The 21,520-nt window shown below is 42.2% G+C and overlaps 1 protein-coding gene across 9 annotated transcripts in view; it reads right to left on the bottom strand.

Moving 5' to 3' along the window:
- The window catches only part of MBNL2 (muscleblind like splicing regulator 2), a 105,954-nt gene extending 84,639 nt beyond the window's left edge, over positions 1–21,315 (bottom strand). For 8 of the 9 annotated variants that reach the window (XM_058800000.1, XM_058799998.1, XM_058800003.1 and 5 more), the window contains exon 1: positions 21,186–21,315. The gene's annotated coding sequence lies outside the window, so the exon portion shown is untranslated. Of the gene's footprint in view, positions 1–4,702; positions 4,805–21,185 lie in introns of those variants that run through there. The other variant, XM_058799999.1, reaches the window with a different exon arrangement.
- Between the last annotated feature and the right edge of the window lie 205 nt (positions 21,316–21,520).

The raw sequence follows: 21,520 nt of genomic DNA, 5'->3' as shown, positions 1-21,520 counted from the left end.
AAGTTCAAAACACTGCCTATGACACCTGTAAAGTACATAAATCATGACAGATTCAGAAAACTAGGGACTGGGGGACTGTGTCATTTAACATACCTGAAGTATATATAACAGGGCAGTAGGGGGAAAAAACCAAAACAGCATAAAATTCCTCAGAAACTCAAGTTTAAAAGTATTCAGTTTGGATAGGAGTGAACACTAGAGGGTTAAAAACCAAAAAATTTATTTGCCAGGCCTCTTAAGAGCAATCATACACATAAAAACATACTGAAAAGCTGCCTTCAGAATTCCCACAAAAAAAAGGAAAAGGCATTTCTAACCAAATCTTAGCTTTCTCCTTCCATAGAACTACCACAGGTAAACCTTCCTGCATTTTTCCTTACTTGTACTCTCTAATTCTGTCTACTATCAGAGGTGCTGTATTCCCTGCAGGAGAGAAGATTTTACAGCTCATGAACCTCCAGACTGACCTTGTCTCTATTTATGAGTTCAGCAATGTATGATACCCAGATCTTCCCTAAAAAGCCTCCCAAAATGTTTATCATCCACTCAGAAATTGATGAAAAAAATCATTGATCTAAAATAGAAAAAATTAATAGACTCTGATATGAACCATCTGTTCCTATTTCTTGATCCACTTCTTTATGCAGTAACTGTATCACTTATCCCTCCCACTGTCTTTATTAGCTATTGTTTTTGTATAACAAAAATCATGAAGATGAAAAATTATTTTTACGAGTTTGTGTATATTATGTATGTGTGTAAGTATTTGTGGGCATATATCTAGGTATGAAAAAGAAGGGAGAAAAGAAAAGGAAAAACAAAAGGAAAAAAAAAGAAAATAAATAATAAAAAGAGCATGAACCTCTGTGTTTATCAATTTGTTTACAGCTGAGCTCTTCTAGCTGGCAAAGTTTCAGGCATCACAAGCCCACCAGGTCTTTTGCCAGACTTACGACTCCAGGAATCCTACAAATCTTTTGCAGCAGCAAATTGGCAATTCTCAACAGCTTTAGTAATCATCAGTAGCACAAAGAGTCCCCTACATAATTAGTATTTCTTTGTGTTAGTTATAAGGATTGTGCATATAATCCCCTGTTAGGTATGCTCTTCAATCTTCAGAGCCCCAGACTTTTCCTTTTTTAGCACTCCTGAAATAGGGAACGAAGAACTTGACGTTGCCAGCATTGTCGGAGAGAGAGCTCGGTGTTTTAGCGGCCCGGTTACAAAGGAATAATAAAAAATTGTGGCGATTAAGAAGCTGGCAGATCCCAGAAAGGGGATGCATAACTTCTTTCTCCTCATGCACTCTCTGCTCCAAATAGAGCCAAAAAAGTTTCATTTTAAAAGACTTTAAAAAGAAGACGCTATATACCAATAACCAACAACTGTCGCTGCATTTGCTAATAATGTATAAGGAGATTAGTTTAATTCGTCAAACAGTTAATACTGCTATTATTTCAACTAGTTTTCAGCACTGACACTCTCTTGAAATGAGTTTTATTTTCCTCAGGCTATAATTTCAGCCTGTTCACAGACCAGTTACATAGCAGTGGTGCACATTAGTTAACCATAATACATTGTATTAAACACATCAAATTAGCTTCACAATCACAGGTTTTAAAAAGAAAATACATACTAAGAAATTTTTTAAAAAGTGATTTAGCTATCTTTTGCTACAATTTTGCAACAGCCATATTCACAAAAAAGGGAAAAAATAATTTGACTTTTAAAAAAGTGTTTCTTCCCTGGAAGGGAAAAAACAATCCTCAAAGTCAGAAATTTCTAGCACAGTATCACTAATAGCTATCACGTGAAATTTAAATATTAGCAATGTGTTAAAACTGTATGTAAAATAATCTATTTCAATTAAACACTCTATTTCTCATCTCTCAGTATTATAAAAATGGAACATTTTACAGAGCTTTCACAAATAAACACAGTACAGACTATTTCTGATACATTTCTGAGCAACAGAGAAGATAATTCATTCACAGCTGAGGTGATACCTGAGTGCCAGAAATCCCACGCAACATTAAGAGCCATTTTTCTTGCTCAGAAAGAAAAAATTTAAAATGGTAGCACATAATTATCTCACATTTCTGTAAAATGTACATTTACACACTAAGAAGTTGATTTGCCTTTATAATTGCTCTATTGTCAAGCACTATACTTCAGGACCTCTAACTCAATAGAAAATTCTATCTTCGGAAAATAGAGTAATTCTAAACAAAGTCATTATTCCTTGAAAACAGACAGACTGCACATTGGAAGGTTACCACACTAATAGCTCTGATGAAATACACAGAGCAATTAAGCAGAAAAGATATCACTAAATTAAACAGACACCAGAATCTGGTCTGAAATACTTTTAATACCAAATAAATGTAAATACAGAATATTTACTACCACCTCTACTCTGTAAGCTGAAGGTTCATTTACCTAATCATATAAAGTAGTAGAATATTTATGCACTTTGACCAGGAAATAATTTTTATAAATCCTTTTGTCCTTTGAATGTCTGTCAGTAGTTTGATACAAACTACTTGACTAAGTGATGAATGCAAATTTTCACTTTGGTAGTCAGCCATAACAAGATAACTCCAGATATTGAGATCTACAAGGCACAGAAATCAGACACTGAATTTTTCTGAAAGTAAGAGATTGTCTCAAAACAGGAAACTGAAAAGTTTTCTCTGAGAGCTCTGCATGAAAGCAGTTTTATTTGCAATAACTAAATATTTGTCTCATATTTTACAGAGAAATCTCTTGAAAAAGATTCTTTTACTTGCTTCTAATTATCAGTCTTTGCCTCGCATGCTTAACACAGTCTGCACACAAACAACACATTTAAGCATCAATAGTGATAGAGAGTTAAACATATATATCCATACCCTATGGATTTGTAATAATAATGCTCTACATCCTGACATTTGTTTCATTTGTTACCAAATCTTGAAATTCTCAAAAGACACAAGGTTGTTTTGACTTAGAAGACTGTAGCCTTCAAAAGCCACTGGTTCATGAACTGAGTATATGTCAACAACCCACCACACATCTCCAGCAAGTCCAGCAAGTCCTTGGCCGGGGAGCAGGGAAGTCATATCAACCTTCCCTGAGCAGGGTCAGCTGTGAGGAGTTGGGAGGGGACATCAGGAGTCCTGAGTGCATGTCCTGTACTTCTCCTTGAAGAACGGGAGGGGCAATGGACAGTGGGTCTATGGACAGTTGGGCTAGAAGGGCCTACCTGCCACAACACTGTTAAAACTTATGTAACTCATTCCTAGGATAAAGGAAATCTTGAAACTTTCCCCCCAAAATTACATCACCAAAAGTTTTTTTTAGGCAGCAAAAGGTTATTCTACCTGCTTTCTCTTTAAGAAATTGATCTTTAGTCCTCCTGAGTACATGTATACATGTATACATGTATAGTATTTTTTCTATCAACATCTTAGCTGAATACAAGTATGCAATGTACATGGCTATTACAAAATAAGAATACAACATTTTCTTGTCTCACCAATAGGTAATCTTAGCGGGGAAAAAAATTAAAACCCAACTATAATATGTACAGTACATATAAAGGATGCTGCTATAACACAACTGAAGTCAGCATGTTAATTTGGGTCACTAACTGGGTGACATCCTGAAAAGGTACTGAGTACCATCAATGCATATGGCAGTGTGAGAAAGTTGAAAAGGCTTCAGCGTATAACAGGATGAGGAAATGCTCTCAGAGCCCTCCTGCAACATGATGGTAAAGTTTGCCTTCTATCTAATAAATAATAGGAACAACTGAAAACTACTCTGTTCTTCCAGAATTTTACAGATTTCTGCTCTCTCTAGAGCATTTAACATAAATCTTCTCCATTCCTTACTGAGGCTCCTCCTCTGGAAGAAAGTTGATGTGCCTTAGCACAGTGAAATCATTGCTCTAAAAGCCAGCCTGCTCATTAAATTATTCTGCTAGCTGTGTGTTCTCTCATTAAAAATGTATAAAGATCAGATAATTGCAGCACATATTATTAACCTTGTTTTCCTTGTTTTCATGTACAGGTTCTGTTTTGCTGCCTAGACAAAGACCTGGAAAGGGCAGTTTTCTACAATAAACTACAATAAGCTAAACTACGTTATGAAAAATTTCCCTGGCTTTCATTGAAGAGCACAAGGAATCACAGCACAGTCAGAAAACCCCTATAGTTTTATAACAGGGTAAAATACTGTAATCTTGTTGTATACTCCTACAAATCTAAACCAGGCAGTCTTGGCTTCAGTTAAAGCTTCCGATAGAGAATTATTTAGATCAGCCAGTCTAATTCACCTAAATCTTCAAACATAGCTGCTATAAACTTCACAGATTTCCAGGTTGACTCCTTCTCCTTCTTAAAGCTAGGCTGCACTTCCAGACAACAACCCAGCTAAAAATCCAATTAGGGTAGCAGCACTTCTGAAACACACTGACCTATTTCTTTTTTTACTTGTTTTAATATGCATATACTCATGTTCTATTTCTGAAGAGAGCTATTTACACTGGAAATTAATACCCTTTGAAAACAAGTTACCATAAAATCCACCTATTTCACCCAAACAGAATCCATTCACAGGAGAAACAGTGTTTCCCTCAGTCCCCCAAGCAACACATACAGTATGCAGTATACTGCAGCAAACTCTTGAAACATTGGATAAAAGACAACGATCCTCCTACCTTGTTTAGCCCCGTCTATTCGACACATTCCCAACGTGAGCAGGAACATCTGATACAAACAAACAGCCACATCTTCCCCATCGCATCATGGTAACTAATTCTCACACGAAACGATGAGCAGCCTGTAATGTTTTGGGTTTTTTTCTCGGAAAGCCTTGTGACTTATCGGGGGATTTTTCCTCAGATGATGAAGCAGACACAGCCTAAACTCTGTTGCTGAAAGACTGCAGCCCTTCCTTCTCACAGAGCCCTCCCAGCATATGGCAGCCAATCACACCCAGCTTCGTCAGCCCTACTGCTCTTAAACTGATCCTAACGGGATGATTGACACAGCAACACAGCACTTCTAATGTGTAAAAACAATGCATCCATACCAATGAACCAGGAATTTCCCTTGCACAGGGAAGGAGTTTTACTGGTGAGGCAAAGCGATAGCTCTGTGAAATAACACACACAGCAAAAGCAAACAACTCCCTTTCCCTCCACTGCAACAGCAGCTTCAGCATTTCTCGCACAAGGATTTTCAAAGCTTTTGCTAATCGTAAACGCATGCACAAACAACATTTCTGAAACTGCAAAACTGCAGTGGTGCTGTCTTGTTTGCAAAGGTGAGACATGCACCATAATAAATCAAACCATCTGTCTTTTATTTTAACATGCAGCCAAAACACACTCTGATTGAGGCAGCAATATTCTCATTTTAATACTGCATAATCTGTGTCTGCATTTAACAGCAACACAACCATAACATCTTTTTGATTATTTCAGACCGGTTGTTAGGGGCTGCAGGTATGGGATGCTCCTCAATGAAAACACAATCTGTATGATGGTGTTTAAATTCATATCCATGGCAGGCAAATCCCACCAGCAGCATCTAAACTGGAGTCCTTGCAATTAGCTTGCAACTGATGTTCATTTGTGTCAAGGTTCTGGCATAAGGACTAAGATACCAGTTGCCATTTTCAAGTCAAGCTGTGGGCAGCTCGACACGCTTGGTACACAAGGTCTGCTGTCAACCAGTTTTCCTATAAATTTTTCTAAAGTTTTAAAACATGAGAACAAAGCAGCCAAGGATTATTAAACGAGAGTTGCAATTAAGAAAAATACAAAAAGGAGCTTAAGCTGAAAGTCAATCTTTATCCAAAAAGGGATAAAGATTGCAGGGTAACTGTACTTTAGGCAGCAGTTTAGGCAATTCAAGACATTACACAAAAAATGTGTAAAATGTGTTTAAAATGCCACTAAAAGTTTAGAAATATGAATAGACAAGAGGAAAACAAAGCTCTCATTCACTGGCAGCTCTGTCCCAAGGCCCTATTGTTTCGTGTGGACTATTTTGCATATTATAAACACAGCTTCCCAAAAATCCATTATTCCTCTATCCAGCAAGCAGCAACTCTCCTTTGGGTTCCACCATCTCCCACACAATTTGTGAAAACCCTCCCCTTCCAGGCATGGCTGAAACGTGTTCCTGCCAAGAAGGTTCCTGCCAGCCAGCCCTTAATTTCTGTTCAATCACCCCCTCCATTCCTCTCTATTCTGCCCTATATTAAAAAAAACCCAAAACAATCCTCCTGAAAAAATCAAATAGTTGATTTTGGTGGGTTCAAGAGACCCTGGGGACAAGGGTGGTAACTCCACCCGATGGCCCTTGGTGCATCTCATCAGGATTTTCCACATTCTTTTGACTCTGCCAAACTTGAGCTGCCCTTGTTAAAAATTTTCCATGCTGGACATCTGCTGCAGGATTTATTGACTTTTCTGCCAAAACACAGTTTGCCTATTTCTGAGATAACCTCGACAAAAACATGTTGCTCTGCCATCCTTATAACTCACTGGGGAGCTCTGGCTCCTCTGCCCATGTTGAGGCAGCCTTGAAATCTGGCAAAGTGCTTTTTTGATGTTGTTTTTCAGGGTGGTTTTTTTCTTTTTTATGGAGGGGTTTTTATATATTTTGCCATGCATACGAAAATATTTTCCTATTTAACAAAGCTTTAAAACCTGCTAATATGCAGCTTACTCACAGCATCTTTTTAATTTTTGTTTCTGATCCCTACAGCCCAAATCTCGGAAAGTGTTCTGCAGCGAGCGTCTGATTCCTTCAGCCATCCGTCCATATGTGGCTGGAAAGGCACCAGCCCCACAGTGCGACTGAGCATGTAATGGGCTCAAGTTACAGGAGATTAGCAGGATTTCCCCTGTAACTGCTGCTCCCATCTGCCAGAGACCAGACATTGGAGCTGACAGCAGGAAGACAACCTCGCCTGTTGCTCTCGTGACCCTTCGGCTGGTGCGCGAGAAGAGCCCTTCCGAGCACACCGCAGAGGGGACTGTCACAAAGGGCAGGTGGGCCAAAACACACCACGAGGCTGGGCAGAAGAGGGAGACAGTGATGAGAGGGAAAGGGAGGAATAGTTGCAGGGTCTGGCTGGTCTAGGCGAGCAGGTTACAGCACAGAGGAAGATGGTGCCCCTGCCAGACGAGGCCGAGTGAGCAGCACAAGCAGCCCCAGTCAGCAGGAGCTGGCTGCCCTCTCCACAGACCCAGGCACATCCATACCACAGCCCCACCGAGAGCTTCTGTGGCCCATTGGTTCGCTCCAACTTGCAAGCTCCCTCAACCCTTCCCTGCCACAAACCCAAGGCAAGTCACTACTAACACAACTCCTGAAAAGGCACGGGCTCAGCACTGCCTGCACAGCCCAATTTCTTGTGCCACTGCTTCACAGTGCACACACTGCCTTCAGCCCCTGCAGAGTTCTAACTGCAGTCAAACGGGGCTGGGGGGCTTCCAGACAGCATTCCTAGGACTCCTGAATCACAAACACAAAGCTACCAGTCACACACCCACCCAGATCCTCATGTTGGTTATTATGTTATAGGTTCTCCCATGACAGAGGATCAGAAGACCCTCAACCCAATGGGGCATGCTGAAAATACATCATATCCCATTTGTGAACCCTTTAGCTAAGACTCATCAAAAAACTCAAGAGAAAATGTCTGTTTTTTTCTCAGAACTGGCACTTGAGTAGTACCAGAGTAAGGCATGACTTCATTCATGCAAAAAAAATATAAATTAAAAATAATTGCTCTGTACGTTGAGGAGTGAGTAGTTCTCAAATGGAGATGTGCCCATGTACCCATTCATTTTTCACATCAGTTACAAAGAAAAAGGCCAGAAATTCAATTTTCAGTCTGATTTATACAACCATATTACGTATTTAATTGCAAAACAATATCATCTTAGAGAAGCTGAGAAATTCACATGTCAAACTCAACAAAGAATAACAAAGGTAAATTCCCAACTCAAAAAATGCCATCTGCTCTGCCTGATATGCTCCTGTAATTAATGAATCAAGGGAAAAATGCTTCTATCAGTGACTGTTACACAATTTTCTGAATGGTCTGGATACAACTTTTGGAGAAAAGTGAACTATTTTGGAAGTAATAAAGAGGAGGAGAACTGAAAAATGCAGAACCCACACAGTTATTTTTCCTTCCTTACTCTTGAATCACAGCAATTAGGTCTAATTCCAGAAGCAACAAAACTTGTCAATTTAAAGGGAGTTTTGCAAGAAGGATGGAACATATATAACACTAGCACTGAAGCCACCAAGCAATTTATGTGATACTCAGTTGTAGCAGGTTGATGATTTTGAGCTGTGTCTAGATGACCTATGGCAACAGTGACGTTTTGGTGAGTTTGGCAATGACAAAAAGAACTGTAAAGCCATTTCCTGTGTCAGTAATAGACTCTTCCCTTAGTAACTTCCCACAACTGTTACTACAAGCAAAATTCAGCTTTGGTAGCTATGGTCTGAATGACAGCATAAAGAAAAGTCAAAGCAGCTGCCAAGATTTTAAAACCAGGCACTCATGCATAATACCACTGTTGCCAGCTTTTGCAAAATACCTCAATACCTATATTGGGGCTGAAGGGATGGTGGAAATCATTATAAGATAAAAATTTAGAGAGTAATATCAAAATTTCAAGTTACTAACTGCGAACAGGTTCTGAAAAAATGGGTCTAATTTTTGTTTTAAAAATAGGCTTAATCACAAGAACTTTAAGTTTGGCTTTTCAACTGTTTTAATTTCCTACCTCCCTGACATCCCAACATCTCCCTAACCTAGGAAAACTGGAGATTGTGCACAGAAAGGAAAACTATTTTCATCATATATATGCTGAGAGAAATATAAAATGGAAACACTCCACAGAAGCAAGCACATATTCAAGTCACATGTTAGGAATCAATCTTACCAAAATTAAGGTGGCTCCTGGAGGCTTTCCAAATGCTTCCTTCTCCTTCCGCTGCTTGCACAAGGAGTTTAAGCCATGTCTAAATTGTGAGATCCAAACACATGGGTTCAGGCACACATCCAGTCTGCATCCTGACTTTATTTTAGGATGACACCAATTCCCCATCAGGATGAAAACTAAGTATATGTGCACAATTCCTTTAGAGGGTGGCTCCAGCTGGGAAGGGTGATGAAGGCACCAGCCAGAGAGGAACTGCAGTTCACATCCAGTCCACTCAGGTTTTTGTAGCTGAGTGTTTGAGGCACATACGCCAGGTGCCATGGAGAGCTGAGCTGCCTCAGGATTGTAGCCTTATGCACTTAGCTAGAAATACATTTGACCAAATATAAACAACCACATTTCACTGAGTCACTCTACTCCCCCTCTCTCTTTATAGTCACTGAAGAGAAATAGGCATTTGTGGGCTGTGATTCATCCTATCCCAAAGTAGCTATTCTAAGAGATTCCATCATACCCTAAAAGCATCTGTGTTTCTGTATTGGTTACCTGAGATGGTCACCCTTAGGCTTCTTCTGGCATGTCCTTCATTAAACATGTAGGAGATGAAATCTTACTACAGAAGAAGCCTTATTAGGAACATAAATATTTAGATATTTCAGTTACATACACTGGACAGCACTCTAGATTTTCAAAATCAGTTCAAATAACTAAAGACATTAGCATAGAGCTAAAGGACACCTGTATTTTGACAATGTACAGTTACAGCTTTGGTGTAAATCCTCAGCTTGCCATAAGCATGTTCCAGCTATGTTGCTATATAAGCTACATAAGCTTGTTCTCTAAGCTATGCTGAACATGTTCCAGGGTTTTTTTTCCCCTGACTGAACAGCAATCTTTGCACTCACTCACGCTTTCCTTCTCTGAACAACTGATGGACACAAAATCAACCTAAGAGGAGCTGAACCGGGATTCTCCTCTTGATTTCCTGCTTTGTTTCCGAGGGGACATTTTTGGGGAGAGGGAAGGTTGGAAAAATAAACATTATCTTGCTGACTCTATAAGGCAGATACTATAAACTGGCAAAATAATAAGCTCAGAAAAATAAATTGGCAAACCACCTACACTGCCTTACTCTTAGAACACTGACTTATGCAAAAGTTTTTTCAGGAAAGTGATTCTGTTTTTCTTCATGACAGCTGAATAAAAAGCAGTTTTCAGTTTGCTCATCTGAAACACCAAATCATAGAAGTATTAAAACTGAAATTTTAATAATCCAAACCCAGACATCTAGCTTCTCGTAGACGGCCTAGGGAATTTCTGTTGGCCTTCAGTGGCCATCACTGGGAGGACTGGGTTACTGGTATGTCTTATATTTGCCATCCTCACACAGATGTCCCAGATATAAAATTGTCTAGTGCCATTTTAGATGCCATATATTTAGATACCTGTACCCATCCAAAAATGCAACCATTTCCTCAGAAATATTCCTATCAGAACTGATCTTCCCAAATCTTCCAGCAGAATGTAAAAAGGTTATATACAAAACAGAAACCCTTTATCATCAGCTGCTGAACCCTGTCCAGAATATGTTTTATGAATCACAAGGAATCACAGTGTAAAAGTACAAGCACTATTTAAGCCAGAAACATGTATCATAAATTCAAGATAAATCTCTCTCTGCTAACTGACTTCATGTCCCCCTCATTTGTACAATACATGCCAGGGCCAGGGACTTACCTGATGGAAGCCTCCTTGACTTCAGCTGAAATAAGCACCAAATGCTTAAGCCTTCATAAAAATGTATTACAAACCCACGTGGTTAGAAAGAATACTTCCCAAATGTGTCAAATGAAGAAGAAAGCAAGTGTTGTACCTTTGGGTTTTTAATACTCAGCTGGAAACAATGCAAAGGTGTAATCCAGCCCTACCCACTGATGCATAAATCATCTTCAGTGAGACCCCCATGTACTGGGAAGTTCTTCCATTGCTGATAAAAACATGCTCCTTCCTCCTCAGACCCCTCCATGACTAATTTCCTCCATACCCATTGTTCTGGCCTCAGATCTGGAGTAGTTCCTATTCAAAGCCACAACAGGAGGAAACCATTTGATAGATCACCTTTTCATAAAACCTACTAACCTCAGCCACAAAGTCACGTGGGCACAGGAAAACCCTCTTGTGTTTCAAGGAATGTAGTGGAGGATGCATATCCTAAACTTCTGCTCCTTATCTTGGGGATTTCCAACATATTGGGAAGACACACGAGCAAGAGTTTTCCACCAAGAAGCTCGTAAATGACTAAAAATTAGCACTTCATGTAACTATATGAGAGATGTATTCCAAATAAGTTTTCTACATGCAAACACAGTATTTTTTAAATCTATGAAGATTCAGTTATCAGCCTCAAATATATTTGAAATCATGCATATAACTCAAGCAATGGCTCCAAATAATGCATCTTTAAATGAGTGATGCAATGAGAACTCTCTAATTATCCTTTAAATCAAAAGCTCTATTTTATTAATCCATTTTGAACCCAAAGGGAAAAAATGCTGCTGAAACTAAGCTACATTTTGAATTTTCCCATCTTCAATTAGCACAAAAATAATTCAACTTGCTCTTTCTAATTCATTAAAATTACACTATTGTTTTTGCACACTACTGTAATACAGGTGTAAAACAACCTAATTTAGGAGGTGATGCTGCCTCCCATTTCTCTACAAGCTGCCTCTTAACAGCCTGAGTCTGTAGGGTAGATGCTCAGGGGCATGCAGCAAAATCAGCAAGCAATCTCCACTGTAAGCAGAGAAAATAGGCTCCAGGAAACTTCACAGAAAATGAAAGCCAATTGGATAATTTTTGTTTTTCAAAATCAGTAAGAGCAGCTTTCAATCCCTCGCCCCTTTACAGCAATTAATAACCCACACATGTAAGAGCAGAGGACTCTATATAATTAAAAAAGCATTACCTTGGCAAGAAGAGAGGGCCTGGAATATGTAAGTGCAGGGTTTTATTTCTTTCTGTGAAGTATGGATGACAGGTAGGAGAAAGCTATGCCAAGTGAACTGTTGGCAAGCAACTAGTCTTTTGGTTAACAGGCAGCTCTGTTTTGTGAAGTCTATGAGTTTGTGCTCACTTAGACAAGCTTTTCTTTAAACATTAGACTTAGATGCATTCAGTCATGAGTTTTGTACCAAATTTCCATTTGCACCTCAAAAGAGGTTGCTTTGTTTCAGCTTGTTTTCTGATGACTGTGAAGTGTCAGGAACACTTTGTTGCATAATGCTTTTAAACATTACATGTGGATCTTTGCCTAATTACTCTGCCACAAAATACTATATACATGAACATGAACCTTCAGTTTTCCCAAATGTCATGTAACAAAAACCAAGAAATAAGTAGCTGTAAACACAAAGAGAAACAAGAATTGTTTTCACATAGAAAAAAATAAGCAAACAAGTATGAGTAATGCAGGGCAAGAAACAAGGTCCTCTAGCAGAAGTACTGTGTGGGATAAAATGGCATCCAACAGCATGACCTCTGAAAATAGCATGTTTCAAGTAGCACATGTCAATATTTAATCCCACCACCAGAAAAATGAAACAAATTACAGAAAAAAATTCTTCAAATTTCAAAATGCATACAGGACTTCATTCACCAGAGACCCAGAGATGGAAAGGAGAGTTTATTTGTAGGGAAATGCCTATAAAGGGATAGCATCCAGCTTTCTAACATAGCTACTTCATCCATTCTCTGTTTTTCTTCAACTCTCCCCTTTCCCTCTCTCTCTCTCTCTCAAAAAAAAAGTGTTATAAATTGACAAAACCATTCATTTGGCTGTTCCCCCTCATATCAGCTCTAATAAGGATAAATAAAACCACTAACACATATTAGTAGAGCCACAATACAATTAGAACATATCCCGTCTGCTACCTTTGGCTTACCTAAAGGTAGTACTACTAAGGAAAGGGGAAAACAGGGGAAAAGTACAAGATTAAGACTGCACTGGTCTCTTGCTGTGGGGTGTATAGTCTTATAAACTTAAGATTTGAAACTAAATTTCACTGCAGACCACCTGCCCTTTTGGCAACTGTAAGGCCACCTCATGCCCCAAAGCTATCTTCAGCAGACCCACAAGGAGAGGTTTGCCTGTTAGGGCAGGATTGCATTAACCACCAAAGAGTTCTGTCCCTTCCTTCAGGGACAGGTAAGAACAAAATAAGGCTGTTGACAAAAATATTCTGCTGATCCTCAGGTCATAAATGCTTAGATGAACAATACTTATCTAAGTACAGTAGACTGAAACATTACTGGATGAACTACATGAAAGTAAGTTTACCACCAAGCATCCCACAGTAGATGGTCTGCTCAGTACAACGTTGTCCAAAAAATTCTTTATTTGAGAAGGAAGGTGTGGGGGGAATTCTCCTAGAAACTTTGATTGTAAGGAACCTAAGGGGCTTTCTTACCTAGTCCAGCTTCTGCCTCAAAGGAAAACTATCATCAAGAGCAGCCCGGGTCAGCATGGCTTTGCCTTGATGAGTCCTGAGAAGCTCAGAGGGCAGGAACTTGCTCCTCTGGACGCTCTGCTGGTGTGCTGCACTGCTGAACTAGTAACAAGATTTTTCCAACATCCAACCTGAATCTCCAAAGAAACAACTGATTGCCATTCTCCCTTGGTGTCACCTGGCACTACAAAGCACAGTTTGGTCCTACTATTTTCATAATCATCCTCCAATAGCTGTAACAAATGAGCCCAGCTCCCTCAACCTAGACAAGTACTCATAAAAGTAACTTTTCACTGGACCTAGACATGGCAATGGAACTTCATCTGAGCTAGAAGTACTGCCTTGACAAAAGCTGTGACCATGTGCTCAATTAACACTGGATGAACTAGAAACACTTCTGCTTTTCCCTTTACTACTGGCTGCACATACAAGGGACTACTACTCAGATGTTTTGCATTTGTTTCTTTTGATTCCTCTTTGTACTGCTGACAGAAGGGATATGTTAAAAGCCTTGCATTCTGTACAGAAATGTCCATAAAATTTCAGACCTTTCTATTTCAGTACTCTCAGATATTCTGCATATTGAATGCACTTCTATTTTACAAAGGTATCTAAAATCAAGCCACCTAACAATAAAAAATGAAATTACTAGTGCTTATTTTCTATAGGAGTTCTTTATGGGTCTTTTAAAAACCCACAAATTTTATCCAGATGTTTCTGATTATGGCCATCTCTAAAGACTTCTTTTTGAGACAACGTAACTTCAAGAATACTGGCAGCTAAAAAAAAAAGGGGGGGGCAGGGAGAGTCAAATCAAAAAATCTAACCTTTATGGATATCCATTCATTCTGCTCCTTTTTCAGTCTATTATGTAGAAATCAACAAATAACTAAGAACCCGCTGACAAAATCTTGCTGGAGTAAGCAAAGTGGAACTACAGCAGTTTCAATTATTCTTCCTGTTTAGAAAATTCATTATCTCAATCCTAAAAGCCTTCTGCACAGTTCTGCACTAATGACATTTCCCCCCCCCCCCCAGTACATTTCCAGCAGCAGACAGGGACTCAGCAGAAGTGGGGACCAGCTCTAGCAGATTAGGAACTGCTCGTACCACATAAGGAAAAACACTTCAGTCATCTTTGAAATTCGTAAAGAAGTATGGCGTAAGCTTTCCAGAAAGCAAGTACAGTGCTGTAGTAATCCTCCTGTCAGCCCCAGGGCCATCACCACAATTCAGATGACCAAACTCTTCTGCTGCTTTGTGAGGGAGGAGTATTGTGATCCACCCAGCTCTGGCCTCCAGTTATTGCCACACCATTAGTCAAGTGGCCCCTTTACAGCTCAGGAAGCAGACAGATTTTTCTTCTCCCTCCCTTCCTCTAACTCACAACAGCAAGGACAGGTTATTTTAAAATAAAAAATTACTGCCTGAAACCACCAACACCATCATCTGATGGAATGTGCCTTAATCTTAACATTACCCTGCCCTCATCCTTCCTGTCCACACTCAACACAGCTCCCATAGGAGGCATATCCAGGTCTAACCATTGCTAGGATTCAACAGCTTGTGCGTCCAAGACAAATCACATGCCTCTCTTGTGGGACCCAGCAGTCCAAATGATATGACACACTTCATCTGCCATGGTATAAACTGGATTGGGTTTTCCAAGGAATTAGAGGGATAGAACCAGGGAAATCAGATACTTTCTGGTAGCTGCAAGAAGCAGAAGAAATACTCTCCACTACGAACAGGAAGCAAAGAGCACAAAGCATTATGAAATTAAGTGAATGAATTGAGTAATGTAAGACCTAGCTCCAACTGCCAACAGGCAACACACAATCCTGAGAGTGAAATACATGATATACATTGCATCACCCAAAGGTCACTCCAGATGAGATATAAATCCCATGTCTTTTTTCCCTGCTCCTCACAATACAGTGTCCAAGACAAGCAGACACCAAGAAGCACTTTGTTCACCTGTTCTGCAGATGTGAAATCTAAGGTGCTTATATTAAAGCATCTTTATTAGATTTCATTAACCTGAAAAGCCAAAGCTAAAATTTATTCACTCAAAGATTACAATAAAGAAACAGCTTTGGGAAGGCTAGCATTAATATCTTGCAATGGAAGGTAGTAGAATGTCCCAGAATTACAAAGCTTGAGAATTTCAGCAGATACTTCGATACAAGGTTGAACATGATGAAGTCCCCAAACCTTATCACCTGGTGTTTTTTCAGAAAAGCCAATTCCTCATAGTCCTCTTGGCACCTTCACAGACCCCACCTGGAACAACCTGCAAAGCTGATCACATTGTTGACACTTGACAGAGAAGTTGAACATTATGGATAGCACAACACCACTGCAGTTATGCAAAGAGCATTGCCTCATTCAGGGAAGTGAAAGCATGGCCAGCTTCCCAGGAACCGGAGAAAGCCTAAGCAGAGTAAGGACTAAGAAACTCCAAAATCTTGCAGATCTCATCAACAGCCGCAGGGCAAGGGGCCGAGGGCTCAGGACCACACATCAGCAATGATCAAAACCACAGTCAACTCCTGACAAACACTGCTCCAGTGACATACCCAACAATCACCTTGATGTTATCTGTCAGTATCTCACCACAGACATGGGACAAAAACTCTCAAATGAGGAAATGGCCAATAAATGCTCAATAATCAAAGCCTATGCTAAGGGTTTCCATGCTCAAGGCTTGTGACATCCATACAGTTGTACTGCACAGCAAGGACATACTCCCCTTTGTGAAACCTTGCGCACAGTTGGAAAGCCCTCTCAGGAAACAAAACTGTGCCTCGCCCATATCCACCAACAGCCAGCTTACACAGCTCAAGGCAACCACATTTAGACATCACCCAATCTTAAAACAGCGTGTCTTTTTTTCTCTGAGACCTGAGAATTCAACCATGCTCCTTCCAGTCTGAAATCATTAACAAAATACTTGGAAGTCTTCTTCCTCCTTGAAAACATAACAGTCCTACCACTGCCGAGGATACTCACGGTGGATATACCATTCCTGAGCAACCACGGGTTAGTGCCAAATCTCCCATTCCTGAAAAAGATAAGCAACAAAACCAACTATTGGCTCACTTCAGTAAGCACAATGGAACAGACCAGGGACATCAAACTAGAGAAAGGACATGGACCTTCCCATACTTCAAATTATCTCTTTTCAGAGGAGGTATGGGGCGATATAAACTCAGCCTCACAGACCTCCTTTTTGATACCATCAGGCATGAAATATTTGTCTCTCTCCAGGGGGGATACCTCAAAAGGGCCCACAAAAATACAGTTTAGGTCCTTCCTAGATAAACTAGGGGCAATGGAGAACAGGCAGCAGTAGAAAGGTGCTTCCACATCACCTCTTCCTTCCCCTGTAGAGACCAACTAAGCTCAATTCCCTATACACTAGTTTTTAACATCAGTGTCAAACCACCAGGTGAATTAGCCAGCAACAGTCTCAAATTCTGCCAGTGTGAAAACACAACAGACCTATTTAACATTCAGCACAAACAACTGCAGCACCATCCAAGCAAGGAGGAATAGCTGAAGTTAAACCTAAACCTGGAATTCAGTGGAGAACAGAGGAAAGCCCTGTCAAGAGTTTGCAGCCACAGACAGACCCTAGGTTTGTTGCTTTAAGATACATGATCCCAGCTGGTCATAGGTCAGAAGTATTTCTGGACTTTACACTGACATTATACTTTCATACTGAAACACTACTCAATAACAGCATTGCTGTCTCAGCTCTATCTGGGCAAAGAGTCATCTGTGTCCCCATGGGCAGCCCATGAAGCCTTCCAATCTAGGAAATCCGATTACTCCGGAGCGTGTTGTGTCCTTCCCTAGGAACACGGCGTGATACCATCATCCCCCCATGTTCCAGGCTGCATCCTCCCAGAGCTCAAACATCTACCCAGTGTCCTACAGCTCCCTGAGGCCCCAGCAGGGCTGCCTTGGGCTCTGCAGAGGAACAGCCCTGACAGTCACCCAGCGCGAGCCCAACGTGGCGCCACGCAGCTGCACGGCAAGATAAGCTGTTGAGTTCTTCAGCACTTCAAGGTTTTTGAGGAGATCTACTCTTTCCTCATACCTGTAGTTGATTGAGCCATATATTTGTATTCCAAAGCCAGCTGAGTGTTTTGATACTGTGTTTCTCTAAAGCCCTAAGCCAATCGATTGTGTCAAACGCAGTTACCACAAATAATCCAACCACAATGATCAAGACAGCAAAATGCACAGGGAAAGAAAGTATCAGCAGTAGAAAAGAAAGAGATTGTTTTTGTTTTTGAAGGTTTATTCACGAGAAATGAGTGATGTGAAACTGAAAAGCATTTTTGATTAACATTCTGCCTTGACTTTCATTTCAATGACATTTTAATGAACACTTTCTAAGTAGCTCTACTTGCAAATGAACGTGGGAGAATATTGAAGAAAGGTAATGGGAGGGGAAAAGAATAATCCATCAGTCATTTTATTTCTTAGGTGCCTCTGAGAAAATAAATAAAATTCATCAGGGGAAAAGTGATCCAGCAAAGATTCGACTGTTAAAAGACATCTGGAAAGGAATAATAAGTAGAATGGAAGAGTCTGAATTATGATAGAGGGCTATGAAGAAAGATACAGTGTGATCTGGAAGCCAATTAGGAGACTTTGTAATTCTTCAAAGATGAAGGCAGTGTGTTCACATCTGTCCTGAGTACTTCAGCCACAGAGAGCTAACAATAAACTGTCAGAAAAAAATTTATAGAAGAGCAGTAAATGTGATTGTAGGACTGACTGGAGCCATGAGGAGTGATATTTCTACCCTGGTAACTGACAGCATGAAAATACCTTCTTTGATAACAAGTTTAATGTGATTCATAGTTCTTTATTTCTATTTTTATTGCCAGATTCAACAAAATTCAGAAATCCTCAAGTAGAGCTATAGTAAGACCTGTGAGGCCCTACTAAAAGGGGAGAGGGGACTGAAGGCAATATAAACAAGAAAACCGTTCATTCACCTAGCATGGAATGACTTTCAGTGAGTACATGCCAAATCTAAATAAATTAGGCTATATAATTCTACTTGGCAGCATAAGGAGTAAAATAATCATGTAGTGTTGCTGAGATTCCAAGAGCTACCCAGAGGATGCAAAAAATCTAACACCATCAGGCAGCAATGGGAATACCAATTTAATACATTTTTTCTTTCTTCCTGCCATAAATCAGGACAAAAAGTTAACAGAACTTTTTCCAGTGCCTTGTAGCCAAGCTTATAACCCAAGGAAAAGCAAGACTGAGAAAGTTCCCCAAACAGTCACACACCATTGGTGGCAGCATTCATGTACCACTTTTCTAAGGTAGGTATTACCACAGTTTAAGAACCCCTAGGTTAGGAGAAAAAGCATTCAGTACTGCACAGTACAATTCTAGAGACTGTACCAGCAGAGAAACTGCAGAGCATCTGGAGTATAAGAGATGAAAATTTCACCCACCAAGTGTTAGCAGCAAGTAGACTTTATTTTTAATCTTCTTATGACAACTGTTATTCTGTAAAAGCCAAATTTAAGAAAATGATGCTCAGATGAAGATTTCAGCATCACAATCCCAAACATGCCAATTCCAAAGATTAGAGATCTTGGCAGAGTTGTTGTTGACTAAATCCAGGCCATTTCTTCAGAGAGAGGGCCATAAATATAGAGGAGATAAGTTCCAGAGGAGAAGGTATGTTGAAGTGACCCGTGTTGTATCATCCACCCACCTACGTGCACAATGCAGATAGGTACCACTCCTGTGGTGACAGCAGGGATTCCACAACAGAACAGCCCATCTCTTCAGCTGCAGGAAAACACGCACCATCCCACAGGTTACCTTGCATGGACAGACAGACAGACCCCCACACTGTACAAATCACCAGGGTGGCCCACTGCTATTCCAAATTTCACTGCCATGCAGATAAGCCATAGCGTATGCCTGCAACCATGGCAAGTGCCGGACTGGCATGCCCTGACTGGGAGCTCCAGCCCGTGGCAGAAGTTCTGTTGCTATGATCTCCAACGAGCCCCACTGGAGCCGGCACCCCACCATCACCTTACCACGGGAGAGAGAAACCACAGGGCTGGCTCTACCCAGAGGTTCATGCATCCTCTAAAAGCATGAGGTTTACACTGCACAAAAGGGCCCTGTCCACAGCGGGAAAAACTACATCCCTTCCAGCAGCAGTATCAACTGTACTCGACGAATGCAAATAGTATCCGTGCCAAATACAAGCTACAAATTGACATAATTGATGCCGGAGCAACTATTTTTTTAACTTTAAATATACTCAGAAACTATATGAAAGATGTTTTCCACTAGTCCTTGAGAGTAACTTTAGAGCATTTCCCAGAAGAGATGAAATATGTATTTGGCCCTAAAGCTTACTGCAGGTACCTTTTTCATTTGTGCAGCGTGGTACGTGCACACACGAAGGGAAAATAGAGGACAGATGGCTAAATCTATGCATATTTACCGAGGTACGAATACCACGTTAAAATCATAAGCACTAGGCCAAGTCACATGTTTAAAATTAATTACACTTCCGCTACTACCTACAAGTCCACACTGCTTTAAAAATCTACAAGTCTGAACAAGATACGTCAGTGTGACACGATCACTTAAGTATATTAATCCCACATGGATATCCTCTGCAGCTGAATTAAAGGCACACAAGTTATTCTTTGCTACTGCTCAAATACATATTCAGCCACATTACTGTTGTCTGTTTGCCTCCCAGCAGAAATGTAAATATGCCCAAAAGAAACAGAAAACAAAACATCTGGAAACAGAAGCCTATAAGCAACGTTCCCACAGTTCAAAAAATACATGTGCATATTCTGTGCATATGCAGACAAATATGTGCGTGCAAGGAATAAATATATAGGGTATCCACACAAAACCAGGAGTAGGAAAAACATTTAATTTCTGAGTTTTTTCCCCCTCTGTCACATTCACCTTCACGGGTGGCAGTCCCGTGTCGTGTTCGCCCCACGAACCTGCCCAGCGCTATTCCCCGCTGCCTGCAGCGAGCCCCCGGCGCAGGGATGCAGCGGGCGGGCATGGAGCGGGGAGGGAGGATTTGGAGGAAGCCGCTGGGGCGGCCACGGCCCCACGGGGCCCTTTCCCTTTCCCTTCCAGAAGTAACACAAAGTTATGACTCCCGCTCGCCGCTCTCCCGCTCGCACGCCGTGCCAAATGCTGAGTTAACAAAACCATAAACCACCGCTGAACCAGACGCGACGGCCCGGCAGCAGCGTCCGCCGCCTCTCGCCCCGTCCCACGCCGCGGCGGCTGCCCCAGGGAAGCGAAGGGGAGGCGGGCGGCGGGGGCAGCGGGCACCCGAACGGGCGCGGGGCTCGGGGCGCCTTCCCGCGCCCTTGGCGGCGGCGGCAGCGGGGGAACGGCGACTCCAGGTGCGGCGGGACGGGCAGCGGCGGCAGCTCCCCGCGCAGGGAGGCGCCGCGGGCCGCCGCGGCCGCCAGGCTCCCCCGGGGCCGGCGGCACCGCTGCCACCACTCCCGCCCGGGGCGCGGGCACGCCGAAGTCCCGCCGCCGCCGCGCACCCGCCGCGTCCCCGCGCGGCCCGGCCCCGCGGCCAGAGGACACGGGCTGTCCCCGCGCCGCGGCCCCGCAGCCGCCCCGCAGCGGGGGTGGGCTGGCGGCGGCGCGGGCGGCTGCCTTACCTCGGAGCGGAGCGCGGAGCGCGGGTGCACCCGCTTCTCCCAGCCGGGCGGAGGCGGCTCCGCGCAGCGCCGGCTTGTCACCTCTCCCGCCGCGACCGCGACGGCGGCGGCTCCTCGCGTAGGGGCGGTCCGGCCCCTCCCTGCCGGGGCCGAGCGTCGCTCGCACCGCCCCGGGGCCGGGCCCGCCCGCCGCAGCCCGCGCCGTCCGGCCGCCGCCGGGGCCGGGGAAGGGGCAGCGGCAGCGCGGGGCCCGGGGCTGCGGGCCGGCCCGCGGGGCTGTGCCTGGAGCCCGGCCCGCCTCCGGGACGGGCCCGAGCGTCTCCTCCGCAAAACAA

The sequence above is a fragment of the Ammospiza caudacuta genome, chromosome 2 (assembly GCF_027887145.1).
Source record: "Ammospiza caudacuta isolate bAmmCau1 chromosome 2, bAmmCau1.pri, whole genome shotgun sequence".
Lineage (NCBI taxonomy): Eukaryota > Metazoa > Chordata > Aves > Passeriformes > Passerellidae > Ammospiza > Ammospiza caudacuta.
Note: the sequence above shows the minus strand (reverse complement) of the source record. Positions and strands in the feature narration are given on the sequence as shown.